Genomic DNA, 13,640 nt, shown 5'->3' with positions numbered 1-13,640 from the left:
TCAGATTCAGCATTTAAGACACTGTTCTAGTAGTAGACATCAAAATGCATTTAAGGAATATTTAGCAAATCTTAATTTGTAAATACATTTACCTCTACTTCAGATTTATCGAAAGACTCTGTATTATTACTGAATCATTGCAATACAATAAATTGTATAATTTTCAATGACTATTGATTCGATTGCAGGAGTTCAACGAAAGATAGGGATATTATGTAAAAGGGAATGAAACGGTTGTTACGCATGTGTGTGTTTCCACGTGGCTTCGTACCAAATTAAGCCAATTAAGTCATATCGTGACGTCGATAGAACCCAACTAGATCTAAAAAAAAAATAGATTGACCAAAACAAAAAGCTCAAACCAGAGACAAATATACATCTCTGCTCAAACACATAAATAAAAGGAAAACAAATGTAATATTCCTGACTTGGTACAGACATTTCCTCATGTAGAAAATTGTGTAATAAAGATCAATAAACCTGGTTACTTTAATAGTTAGCTAAACCTCTCACTTGAAATTTGATGGTTTACCCCCAGGGTTTACCAGGCCTCACGGTCATAAAACTGTCGAGTAAGTTTTTAGTACTCGTACTCCAACTTTAACCAATCATAATGCTGGAATTCATGTTTCAAGCACGATTTTTGTGCTCCGGGCGTGATTCATGGAAAAGAATAAACTTAGCTATCTCGATAAGTAGCCTGATGATCGCTAACAGATAAATAGTATCTACGTCTCTGATATTACACACCTTTGAAATGAAAAAAAAACCCAACATTTTTACAATATTAACTTTTAGTCATAGGCGTGTTAAAAAAACTGTAGTTAATTACCTCATCACTGTTACAGTCGGTCTCCATTTTTGCATCCATTCTTGCTCAGAGATCTTCTCGCTATAATTTCGCGCGTAATATGAAAATTATGTTTACTTTGCACTTGTAGACCAACGATATTTGCTTAACAAGTTCACTTGTGTGAAGTTGACTTATTCATAAAAACAATACAAATGAACTTATACTATGTAAGAAAGGCGAGAAACAACACGACAAGTGACCACGATTAACTCGGAAAGTATACTTTTCTAAAGCACGAAAGAAACGTTCAATTTAGCAAGTGAACAAACGGCAAAGTTTACTAGGACACAATAATATTATGTACACTTTTTGGTCTGTGGTCTTGTTCAGAAGAACTCAACAAGTCAACTTGTAGTAAGTCTACAAGTTGAATTATTAATTAAACAAGTAAACTTGTTTAAGTGTACAAGTTCAGTAACAATGCAACTTTCCCTCTTATTTTTGTCGTCAAGTTGTGTTGACAACTGATCAACTGGTGACTAATATACGTTTCCATACTTGTCAGATACACAAGTCTACTTGTCACTTAAGTAAGTCTACTTGTCAGATACACAAGTCTACTTGTCACTTAAGTAAGTCTACTTGTCAGATACACAAGTCTACTTGTCACTTAAGTAAGTCGACTTGTCAGATACACAAGTCTACTTGTCACTTAAGTAAGTCGACTTATCAGATACACAATTCTTCTTGTCACTTAAGTAAGTGACATGGAAAGTTTCCTAGTTTTGTGACATTGTTTTTTTTGCTGTTTTTATAGAGACCTTATAATGTACTTTCCCGTGCTGAGACCTGGTCAAGTAACTGTGAAGTTTTTGATTTGTTTATCTGTGTCATTATATGTTGGTCAACGGTTCATTAGGGTACCGGTTCATTTGATTTGTTTATCTGTGTCATTATATGTTGGTAAACGGTTGATTGGGGTACCGGTTCATTTCTGTATTCTTTATTTTTTTTCGCTTGTTATTTTTTATCTTTAACAATAATGGCTATTTTGTAATAACTTGATAACTGTATTCTGACGGAACATTGTTCTTTTCTGTAATCAGTATATTTTTACCCAATTCTTGAAATTTTGCAGTTATTCATTATATTTTAGCACCCCATTATTCTCTATTCTCTTTTTTGCCCATTTTACTCTATTCTTTATTTTTGCCCATTATTGTCTATTCTGTATACCCCATCCACACCCTCTTATATACCGTCTGTCTAAAGGTTGGGTGAACGTGAGGTCGGACGATCTAGTAAACAGAAAATAACTGAAAATTGTCGACTGTTAACGAAACTTTTAACAGGAGATAAATTCTTAGCAAACAGAGGATTTGACATATAAGAAAGTGTAGACTTTTGTGTGCGGAAGTGAAAATTCCTGCATTTACCAAGGGAACACGTAAATTATTTTTTTCTTGAAATAAAGCCAACAAGAAAATTAAGTGCACGTACATGACTGTTTTCGCATACAAGTTGAACTTGTACCAAACAAATATACTATTCTACAAAAAAACATTGCCAATTTACTTTCTGAATTTATATGTGTCACCAGAGACATATATATGAGTTGAATCAGTTGTTCCAGAGACATATATACACATATGTCTCTGGTTGTTCTACGACACCCTCCTCCCCCATTCCAGACCCTCACTGAGATGAATCAGTTGTTCTACGACACCCTCCTCCCCCATTCCAGACCCTCACTGAGGTGAATTAGTTGTTCTACGACACCCTCCTCCCCAATTCCAAAAAAATTTGTATATAGCGTGAAAAATTATTTATTATTTTTGGCGATCAAACGGGGGGAGCCGGGTCTTACGTCCTCTACCCCCTTTTTTTCCTTGAATCAACCGTTTTAAATGGACCCAATCAGTGTTTCACATTGGTCATAGTTGTCTTTGAAAATATTTGGAATCGTCCTTAAATGGGTCCAATCATTGTTTCAAACTGGTCCGATTTGTCTTTCAATCTAATCCGAGTTTCTTTAAAAGTGGTCCGAGTTTTCTTGGTCCGACTTGTCCCAATCCCGATATTCAGTGTCTCGTTTTGACAAAACTTCCGCGTTGCTGCTATCGACAAACTGCCAACACATTCGTTTTAACCAAGAAGACGTCATTTCGAAGGCTTTTTAAGGGTAAGTTTTAAATATTTCTGTTATATCTGACTCATGTGAAGAAATGACATACTCATTTTTATAGCTCATTTTAAAAATATTTTTTACATTTTTGACACAGCAACAGGTCGATGGACATATTTCCGGGTTTCCATATCTCTTCTTCTTCGCATTAAGACGAAATGTTCTGAACAAGTACAGAAGAAATGTTTAATTAATCATTTAACTAAGTGATTTTATGTTCTTCAAGGTAAAATTGTTTATGGAAACAAATTTGTAAGTTAAAAAGTGCATTTAAAAAGTGTAAGAGTTTTTAGACACCAGGCGGCGCTGAAGTTTGTCATGACTGTGTTAACAAGTATTGTTTTTTAAAAAGCTTGTATGAACCTTCATTTAGGGACGACATCAAAAGATCAATGAAGGATAAAAAACTTAATTCAAATAGTTTGGGGGTGGGGGTTAAACTTGCTGTAAGTTTTGTTTATCCTACATCGATTTTACATATATCTATATGGGTCAATCAATTTTTCCAAAGTAAGTTAAGAGGGGGGTAGGGGGGTCATTAAAAAAACTATCTGAATTAAGTTTTTTATCCTACATTGAACTTTTGATGTCGTCCCTTACAGAGGCGGATTTAGGGGGGGCAAGGGGCCAGCCCCCCCCCCCCTTTTTTGGAAAAAAAAATTTGGTTGCTTATGTAGGGAATCACTGAAGCGCGACTAGAGCGGGCCTCCTCTTAGGTCAGTCAGTGGGCCCCCACTTATGAACATTTCTGGATCCGCCACTGATTTATAATGCGTATAGAATCAAAAGTGTGCATACAATATAAAATCTTTGTATTTGAAAATTAAAATAAAATTAAGAACTGATTATTAACATCAAGTTAGGTTCCTCATCCACAGGTATGAGACAATACACCTTATCGCTAATCCTGAATCTGTCCCGCTGGAACTATGAACGTCATACAACAATCACTTTATCCATTGTGGCGTCAGATATTTTGTATTATGACGTCAAAATTTTACGAGAACCTGTGTGATGCCCAGTAATGGCCTGCAGACAAATAGCGATAGGGTGTATATTAAAGATTTTACATTATTATTTACCACCAAAGGTATACATATAATTTAAACAAGTTATTTCAGAAAATAACAGGTATACTAGTATAGTTATTGGGGGAATTCTTATAGATTTATATCTCCTCCTGTCATGAATTGTGTTGAAATAACCGGTTATTTTACAAAGAAACAATGTATGTATGTCATGTATGTAATAACGCCTTTCAGTCATCACAGTGGGTCTCATTGGGGTCTTAGCGTGACACAGGATTGGCTGATTTTTGGTATTTGGACACATGAAAGTCAAATTATTGTGCCTGAAAACAGGAAACAAAGTTGAGCGGGACACGTAAAATTACTAAAAAAATAGAATCATAATTGTAATAAGCGTGAAATCAAAATTTGTTGTCAAATTAAGTAGTGATGACTTGTTTGTATGTACGGTTTACAATCATCGACATTCCGTTAATGGTTTTTGCATTTCGAAAACTGTATCCCTAAATGACTTCTGTACATAAATACCTAATTATAATAAAAAGAACAACAAGTTCTAAAAGTAATAAAGATCGGGTCAGGTGGACATGGTGGATCCATAAAACAATTCATTTTGAAAATGTAGCATCATTTAATCTTGGTTTCAGTAAAAAAATATACATGTACTTCCATTTAATTCAATACTTTTATACGCAAAATACGCACTGCCACAATAGCAGATAAAAGGCATATATACATGTGCAATACAATATACATTGTACACAACCAAATATATAAACATATTAGAAACATTTTCATTGACACATATTGGCAATATCTTCCAAGTACCCTTCTGTGAAAAACTAATTGCTGTACCCAGGAAGTATTTAAAAAATTCAATAACAAAATATATGTTTTGCAAACTTGGCATGGACAATGAGTACATAATTCAGGGGTGGATTCAAGAGGTAAGGCGGTCATTTTTTTCTGGAATTTATTTTTGTTCATTTAGGGGCATTTTTGTCATGTTTGCCTCCCACGCTTTGGCCAAAAATGTAGCTGGTTTTTTTTATTGACATCTTTTCTCCGATAAACGAAAGATTGTCGTATTCATGCAAAAGTTTTAACTCGTATTAAGATTTCAGGCCCTCGCGAGTGGGAGAGTCGATCACAGGGAGGGTCTGATTTATTCGGGTTATTGGGAAACAAAAATCTTGGGGCCCTATAGTAACACGTCAGCCATGAAAAAATTCAAGGATTTGTATAGTAAAAAATCAAAGAACTGTGATAACATATGTATGTTATATGTTTCAAAGGAACAATATACATCATTAGTTTTGTTAAAATGTATACAAGTTCTATTGATATTACTATTGTCTTTATGTACATGTTTACTCAACTATAGAAAGATATAACAGTTCATAGTTTGCCAATCATGCATAGTACACCTATGTTATTACAGAAAAATACATGTATGTCTGTAATAACTAAGGGGTGGGGGTGGGGGGGGGGAGCAGATGAAGTGTGCCTCTGGGTGTGGAACTTTCTGGCTGTGTTGATGACCCATTGTTGGCCTTTGGCTGTTTTCTGCTCTCTGGTTTTGGTTGTTGTCTCTTTGATACATTCCTTGTTTCCATTCTCTATTCTGTTTAATCTGTTTACATGTTTTAAATTTTAAAACTTTTTTTCAGATTTTGATTGACTGGTGGCAGAAGGGGTATGTTATATAAAGTGGCATTAAGGCCTTGCAGACAGACTTAACAATAACATGCTGAAGTTTCAATAACAGTTTGACGAAGGCCCACATGTAATCCCATATTGACGGTTGTAGAACTCGTACCAACAGATTTCACTTTGGGTATTTAATTGTATTGATACTTAGTATTTGGACTTTATTTTAAGAAGTTTCTTTCAAAATCACCCTTAACCATGTTAACCATTTTTGTTAACAAGTTCAGGTCTTACACTACCATGACTACTTCAGAATCATGGGGAGAAGTGGTGAAATTTGAAAGGGAAGTGCTCCTTCGCGCGGCGCGCTACAATGTTTGGATTTTACTATAGTATAAAGGGTAATATAAATAATGTTCTTTTTATATTGTTCAATTCATATCTGAGTATACAATTAAAGTAACAGTTCAAATTCAAAGTTGTTTAAGTTTAGGTTCTTTATACATGTTATAGAAACTACTGGTCAACTAAATATCTAGCACTAAGATTTTTATTTATGTCAAAAAGGTAAAGAAATTATAATATATCAATTACAATTTAATCTTGTGTATGAAATTCAGTGTTTCTCATCAAAAGATATACAAAGTTAAGCTGGGCCATAATATATTGATATTAGTATAATAGTCTCAGAGTTAAGCAACTTTAATCAATATTTTGAAACAATCCATATAAATTATATGGAATTATATACACTAATCAATTAGATGTAACCAAAAGTCTGCTAATGCATGTGGAATGCCTAATTTTTCCTTTTGGGATCAATATTCTTCTGTCGGCTGTTCCATCCATGCGTCCGTAGTTATTATTGTAAAAATACGGATTTCGTTCATAGCTGATCAGGTTCCGATCCGTAGTTAGAAAACGGTCAATAGCGGACGAATGCAAGAAATTTTACAAAAATAAACGATGTTTGACAAGCTATTTGGAAAGGAACATGACGTTTTTAATGCAATAAATGGATTAAACATTTACTGGAGGCAACTTTTATCACGTTTTAATGAAGTAACGAAATTATTTTGGCAACTACAGTTAGGTTGATGTACGTTCAAGTAACAAGCACCGGAAGTGCATGAAGTGATCAAAAGTTGTCTTTTAATTAAATAACCTGCTACACATTGTAAAGACAATGCTTCAACTCTTTTCCTTAGAAAATGAATCGTTTATGTCTGAATTTCTTTAATTATCAATAAAAAATTGATGTTTCATCAACTTCATGAACTTGGTAAAAATTGAAAATGTCCGATGACGAAAGCGACTGAAAGCGAGTATCGTAAACAACAGGGCGACTTGTTTTCGCTTTATGGGGTTGGGGAAAGTGGAGTGATGGTCGGGAAAGCGACTTCTTCGCCCTAGTCGCCTGTTAGCTTGAACCCTGAACAAGTTATGTTGAAATTGAGGATCTTTTAACAGATTTTTTGGAACTTTTACAATGCAATTTGTAATCAAAATTTTGAAGCGTGTATGGTAAATAAAATAAAAATGTCATACTAAGTGTCTCGTTAAATATATTATTCAACATACAATCAATGCAATAAGGAAAGATATGAGATGAACATTATATACATATATATCGATATATGTGTAAAGGTAGAGGCAGGGGTGTCCTGCTTTCCATTGTATAAAGCACCCTATATTTTTAGATTTTGATCGTGTACAGTGAATCTTAAAATATATATTTGATAAGGCCCAGATATTTTTACCTTTTAATTGTGTACGGTGAATCTACAAACTAATTTTATAAGTCCCCAAATATTTTTAGCTCACCTGGCCCAAAGGGCCAAGTAAGCTTTTCTCATCACTTGGCGTCTGTCGTCCATCATCGTCATCGTCCGTTAACTTTTACAAAAATCTTCTCTAAAACTACTGGGCAAAAATTTAACCATACTTGGCTACAATCATCACTAGGATATCTAGTTTAAAAAATGTGTCCGATGACCCGGCCTGCCAACCAAAATTGCGGACATGACTAACAATAAAACATAGGGGTAAAATGCAGTTTTTGGCTTATATCTCTGAAACTAAAGCATTAAGAGCAAATCTGAAATGGGGTTAAAATGTACAACAGTTTTAAATCTATCTGCCCTGAAATTTTCAGACGAATCAGACAACCTATTGTTAGGTTGCTGCCCCTGAATTGGTAATTTTAAGGAAATTTTGCAAGTTTTGGTTATCTTAAATATTATTATAGATCTGTAGATAGAGATAAACTGTTAACAGCAATATAATTTTCAGCAAAGTACGATCTACATAATAAGTCAACATGACCAAAATGTTCAATTGACCCCTTAAGGAGTTAAATTGCCTTTTATAGTCAATTTTTAACAATATTTTTCATAAATTTTTGCAATCTTTTACAAAAATCTTCACTTAATATACTGGGCCAAATAGAATTAAACTCTGTGAGTGAGCTACAATTTTCAATAGGGACCGTATCTTGATTGAAAAATATATCCGATGACCCTGCCATCCAACCAACATGGCTGACATGGCTAAAAAAAGAACATAGGGATTAAGTATACAAGTCTAAGGGAAGATTGTAAAAAAAAACAATTTCAAATGGTCACAAGTCAGTAGCCTGTAATTCAGTGGTAATGTCTTTAGTTGCTGTACATGTATATATCATATTGGTTTTTTCGTTTCTTGATTTGTACAAAAATCTGGCCTTAAGTTGGTCCAAGTTATCGTCCTTTGATTTTCGTTGTCTACAAATATAGTCCCTAGCATTCCTAGTGTGAACAGTGTATAACTTGCATATTTTTTTGATACACTTTCCAAATTTATTTATTTATAAGTATATTTTATGCATGAAATATAAAGTATGGGGATGAAATTACATGTGAAACAAAGATTTGGGTGATGAATTGTAATGTAGAATAATGATTTTGTCCAGTTGAAGAAGGTCAAAAATTAGTATGTCTGAAGCTGTCAAACTGAATTATAGACCCCTGAACATAGAATTGTCCATATTTTAAGTTGGAGCTGGTAGACTTTTCTATAATTTTGATATTATTTGTCCCAAAAGTTGTACACTACACTGTAAAAACTTTTTGAGATGCAGCAGATGCCATTTTTTAAATTTGAATTTATTGTCTAAAAAAATACACTACGAAATAAGTGTGTTCTCAGCTGGGCCTTTCTCGTTGGAAGTGCTTTACATTTGTCATTTTGGAGCCTTACTTATAGATTGCTGTTTGGTAAAGGTTTTGCTCATTATTGAAAGCTCTCTGGTGAAGAGTCGTCCCATTAGCAATCATACCACATCTTCTTACTTTTAACAGTATTTTTACAAAAACAAGAAAAACACATTTCTGACTGACAAACCCAATTTCGACAAATGGTTGCTACCAGCACTTTTACATTTTCATATTATGGATTAAGTGCTATCATGGCTATGGTCCTTGTGATTGATTGAAAAATCACTGTTTCTGACATTTCTGTGTAATAACTAGCGAAACATTTAACCAAACCTTTTAAAGTGGAGGTTAAGTCTGATAGTGCAAATCTTCTTTTATGCTGTTCAGGAGTTATGGCCCTTGATTGTTTCAACAATGACATTAAAATGTAAGCAAAATTTGTACATCATTTTTACAGCATCTATTTAACACTTTCTTTACCGGATTGAACTGGAAACTGACGTGTTAATGCTTTTCCTGGAGCTGTCGTGCAATTATTGATTAAACATCGATAAAGGAATAATATATTAACTATTCTGTAGTGTTTTTTTTTCCGTAAAAACGTTTTAAATAAATATTTAATTTGATTAAATAAGTCCATTCGTCAAAAACGGAACTTTTTAGATGAGAAGTCTCTTTAAAAAGAATTATATTCGCATATTTTCCGCTAAAATACCTTCATAAAATAAATCGGCAACGACTCATTTTAATTATTCAGTCAGAGCTCTGACATAAACAAGTCAGAATAAAATGACTTCTTCAAGTCAGAAAGTGTTTTGAAATTCTGACCTGTACGCGTCAATTTTTGTTTTGCGTAGTTTTCACTCGAGTCCGTCAAACCAGAAGTTATTTTGAATTTGCCGCCGATCTACGACACATACGATCACGTGGTTTTTTGCAAGAGATCACGTGTTTGAGAGTCGTTGTTTTGGAAGTGTCTCGAACGAGAAGTCATTGAATATTATATTGATTATTTACGATTTTTAGTGAAAATCTAGGTCATTGTGGGCATTTTTAGATAGGTAATTCATATTACCTCCGTATTTTCATGGGCATTTTTATATTTTTTGCCTATAAAGAAGTTCCTTGCAAGTTATTTTTTTGCTGTTTCATGAAGGCGCGCGACCTGGAAATACGGACTCGTGGTCTTTTAGATGACCTGGTGTTTGACAATTCTGACTTGTTCAGGTCAGAAAATGTTGTTATGAAAATGAATTGTTATTTTCGGGAGATAACTCGTGTTGTCTTAAACAATATTAACATTATTAACCAGTCAGAAAGTAAAATTATTGCTTCGAGCTGAACATCGTCACGTGATTTTTCTATTTTTAAACTCAATCACGAACTGATTTTTTAACCTTTCTGATTCGTTTCTCCCTATGACATGTATGAGAAAAACGATCATTGTGAATATTGATATGATGATAATGAAACGAAAATGGGAAAATTTTTAATAAAAGAAAAAGGAAGGGAGGGGTTTAACTAAAGAACCCAAGGTTTTTTTTTTTATTTTTAAAGTTATAACTTGAGAACAATAAGTGATGCACACACCTGGTCTTCATTTATGATCATGGGACATGATAAAACAAATCAAATGAAATGTAGGGCAAGTCTCCAGGGATCACCCCTATCCCTGTCATTTCTCTATTCCTCTTTATAATGTCAAATTGATTTGAATGAAATATACCGGGCTAGTCTCCAGGTTTACCCCCACCCCCTGCCATTTGCAAATTTTCTTATATTTTGTAAACGGTAGAGATCCCCACCCCTAAACCATATATATTCTTGTATGGGACAATTTAACAAATCAAATATGTTGGGGAGGTCCCTGAGGGTCACCCCTACCCCTCCTGTTTGAAAACTTGTAAACGGTCGAGATCCCCACCCCTAAACCATATATTTTCTTGAATAGGACAATAAAACAAATCAAATGAAGTAATGGGGAAGTCCCTTGGGGTCACCCCCACCCCCTCCTGTGTGAAAACTTGTAAACGGTCGGGATCCCAACCCCTTAACCATATATATTCTTGTAAGGGTCAATAAGACAAATCAAATGAAATAAAGGTGGAGTCCCTGAGGGTCACCACACCCCCTCATGTTTGAAAACTTGTAAACGGTCGAGATCCCCACCCCTACACCATATACATTCTTGCACAGGACAATAAAACAAATCAAATGAAATATAGGGGAAGTCCATTGGGGTCATCCCCATCCCCCTTTTTGAAATGTTCTGGATCACCACCCCTAAAGGTAAACCATATGATATTCCTGTTCGTCATTTCAAGAAGATTTGAATGACATGCGGGGTCAAACCCTAGGCGTCACTTATGCATATCACTTTACTAGACAAAACCAATTTGTACTGGAACTTGCCCAATGTCAGGCAACCATGGGAATGACGAATTATGGGAGCTTAAATTTGTTTGGGAGACTTCGTAACAGCATCCTCTTACAATTATTTCTTGTTTATTTTAATCTGCTGAGAGACCACCTTTACATATTATATTTATCAGTGTTTGTGCAAACAGAATTGTCTATTCAGTATTATTTTCCTCTCACATGCATCACATCTTATTAATTACATGGATATAGGAAGATGTGGTATGAGTGCCAATGAGACAACTCTCCATCCAAGTTACAATTTATAAAAGTAAACCATTATAGGTCAAGGTACGGCCTTCAACACGGAGCATTGGCTCACACCGAACAGCAAGCTATAAAGGGCCTCAAAAAATTACTAGTGTAAAACCATTCAACTGGAACGGGAAAAACCAACGGTCTAATCTATATGAAACAAAAATAAATTTTGGCATATTTGTTTTCCTCTGAAATTACACATCTATAATTCTTACCCCAGAATGGCCAGATGCTTAGCCACATGAAGCATTTACCTCTTATTTGAGACATAGATAGTCTTTGTTTCTACAGAAGTGAGAAGAACATTGGAAGTCAGAATGTTCTGACTTATAAAAGTCTGAATGTTCTGACTTATAAAAGTCTGAATGTTCTGACTTAATAAGGTCAGAAAGACTCAGAATGATCTGAAAATACTGACTTTTTTTTAATGTTTAGAGTATTTTAGAATATGAATGCACTTGTCATGCTAGTACCATACACTACAAAATTCCAAAAGTCTGAAAAGACCAGTTTTTGTCTCGATTTGCATGAACTTTTACTTGACATTCTCGTTTTGTATGAAATTTTTGTAAAAATTCTCGACAAAGTCTTAATTTGTCTGAAATATGTATTTATATTCTCGAAATTGTTCTCGACTATCTGTATTGTTTCTCGATTTTTCTCGACACTTTCTCGACAGTCTAAAATGTGTCTTGATTTGTCTTGACCTATTCTCGACTGTCTTGAATTTGTCTCGATAAGTCTTGACATATTCTCGACATTCTTAATGATGTCTGAATATGTCTCGACACATTCTCGACATTCTAATGATGTCTGAATATGTCTCGACACATTCTCGACATTCTTAATGATGTCTGAATATGTCTCGACACATTCTCGACATTCTTAATGATGTATGAATATGTCTCGACACATTCTCGACATTCTTAATGATGTCATTTACCAGATAAAGGGGATCGCCTGTATTCTAGTTCTATTAAAGTTCGTTTTGTGCCTTTGTGATGTCATTTACCAGATAGAGGGGGATCGCCTGTATTCTAGTTCTATTAAAGTTCATCAAGCATCTGTAATCGTCATTATGCAGGATTAACTAGAAATAATATTTGTTCCTTAAGTACCTGATTACAATTCCCATACAACATGTACAACAACAGTGCTGATTATCATTTATAAGAATTTAATTTGCTGAATAATATGTGCAATCCGTAGCATTATCATTTTTTCAACCAATCGCTCAACATAAGGAATGGAAGAAATATCAAATAAAAATGATTCTCTTATAGTTGTGGCCTGTTATCTATTTAAGAGATATATCTTATCATACTGCAAGGAGTAAGATACGAAAAACGTAATACAAAAACTGATTTAATTTGATTGGCTTATCCAGCATCATATGACGATATCTATTATTTTTACAAGTTTAAATTTGATGTTAACGTTTATTTGCAGATTGTTATTGACCTGTGGCAGCTGGTATTAACGCCATGATGACACCCTTTGAAATAAGCTGAAGTTAGAAATGGAGTTTTATGAAGGATAATTTGTAGTTGTTAACAGTTTCAGGACTAGAACCAACAGACTTCTGTTTGGGACTTTGGGTATTTAATCATACTCGGTATATATATATTTATGATGTATAGGTGTAAGTGTCTTTTTTTGAACATTCACTACATCAAGTCTTTTTATAAGTAATATATAAAATCTTATTAGCTTTGATGGCATGAGCCAAAGAATAAAAACATTGTCATTGCAACAGCTAAACAGACATTATTTCCGGTGATCAAACTTGCTAAAGGGGAGATAATCAAATTAACTTTCATCAATATACTGTCCATTTACTGTCTGTGTGCCTTGTCAGTGACTAACAGCTAGACAGATATTGTTTCTGGTCTAACATGTTAGAGGGGAGATAATCAAATTAATTTTATTAAGGAATGACTGTAATATTTTTTCTGTCCATGAAGAAATAACATTAAAAATTTGGTGCACACTGAATAACGTGCGTAGCGGGTTATTTAACAGTGTACACCACATTTTTTATGTTATTTCAAATAGACAGAAAAAATATCACAGTCATTTCCTATAAATTAATTCTAAATTCAATTTTAAGCCGT

The 13,640-nt window shown here is 34.1% G+C and overlaps 1 protein-coding gene across 1 annotated transcript in view; it reads left to right on the top strand.

Annotated features, from left to right (window-relative positions):
• The first annotated feature begins 2,771 nt into the window (after positions 1 to 2,771).
• LOC143084004 (uncharacterized) overlaps positions 2,772 to 13,640 on the top strand; it is a 144,855-nt gene continuing 133,986 nt past the window's right edge. Inside the window, exons 1-3 of the mRNA XM_076260411.1 lie at positions 2,772 to 2,975; positions 5,677 to 5,843; positions 12,976 to 13,141. The gene's annotated coding sequence lies outside the window, so the exon portion shown is untranslated. The remainder of the gene's footprint in view (positions 2,976 to 5,676; positions 5,844 to 12,975; positions 13,142 to 13,640) is intronic.

Source organism: Mytilus galloprovincialis, chromosome 7 (assembly GCF_965363235.1).
Source record: "Mytilus galloprovincialis chromosome 7, xbMytGall1.hap1.1, whole genome shotgun sequence".
Taxonomy (NCBI): Eukaryota; Metazoa; Mollusca; class Bivalvia; order Mytilida; family Mytilidae; genus Mytilus; species Mytilus galloprovincialis.
This window is presented reverse-complemented; position numbering and strand designations above follow the sequence as displayed.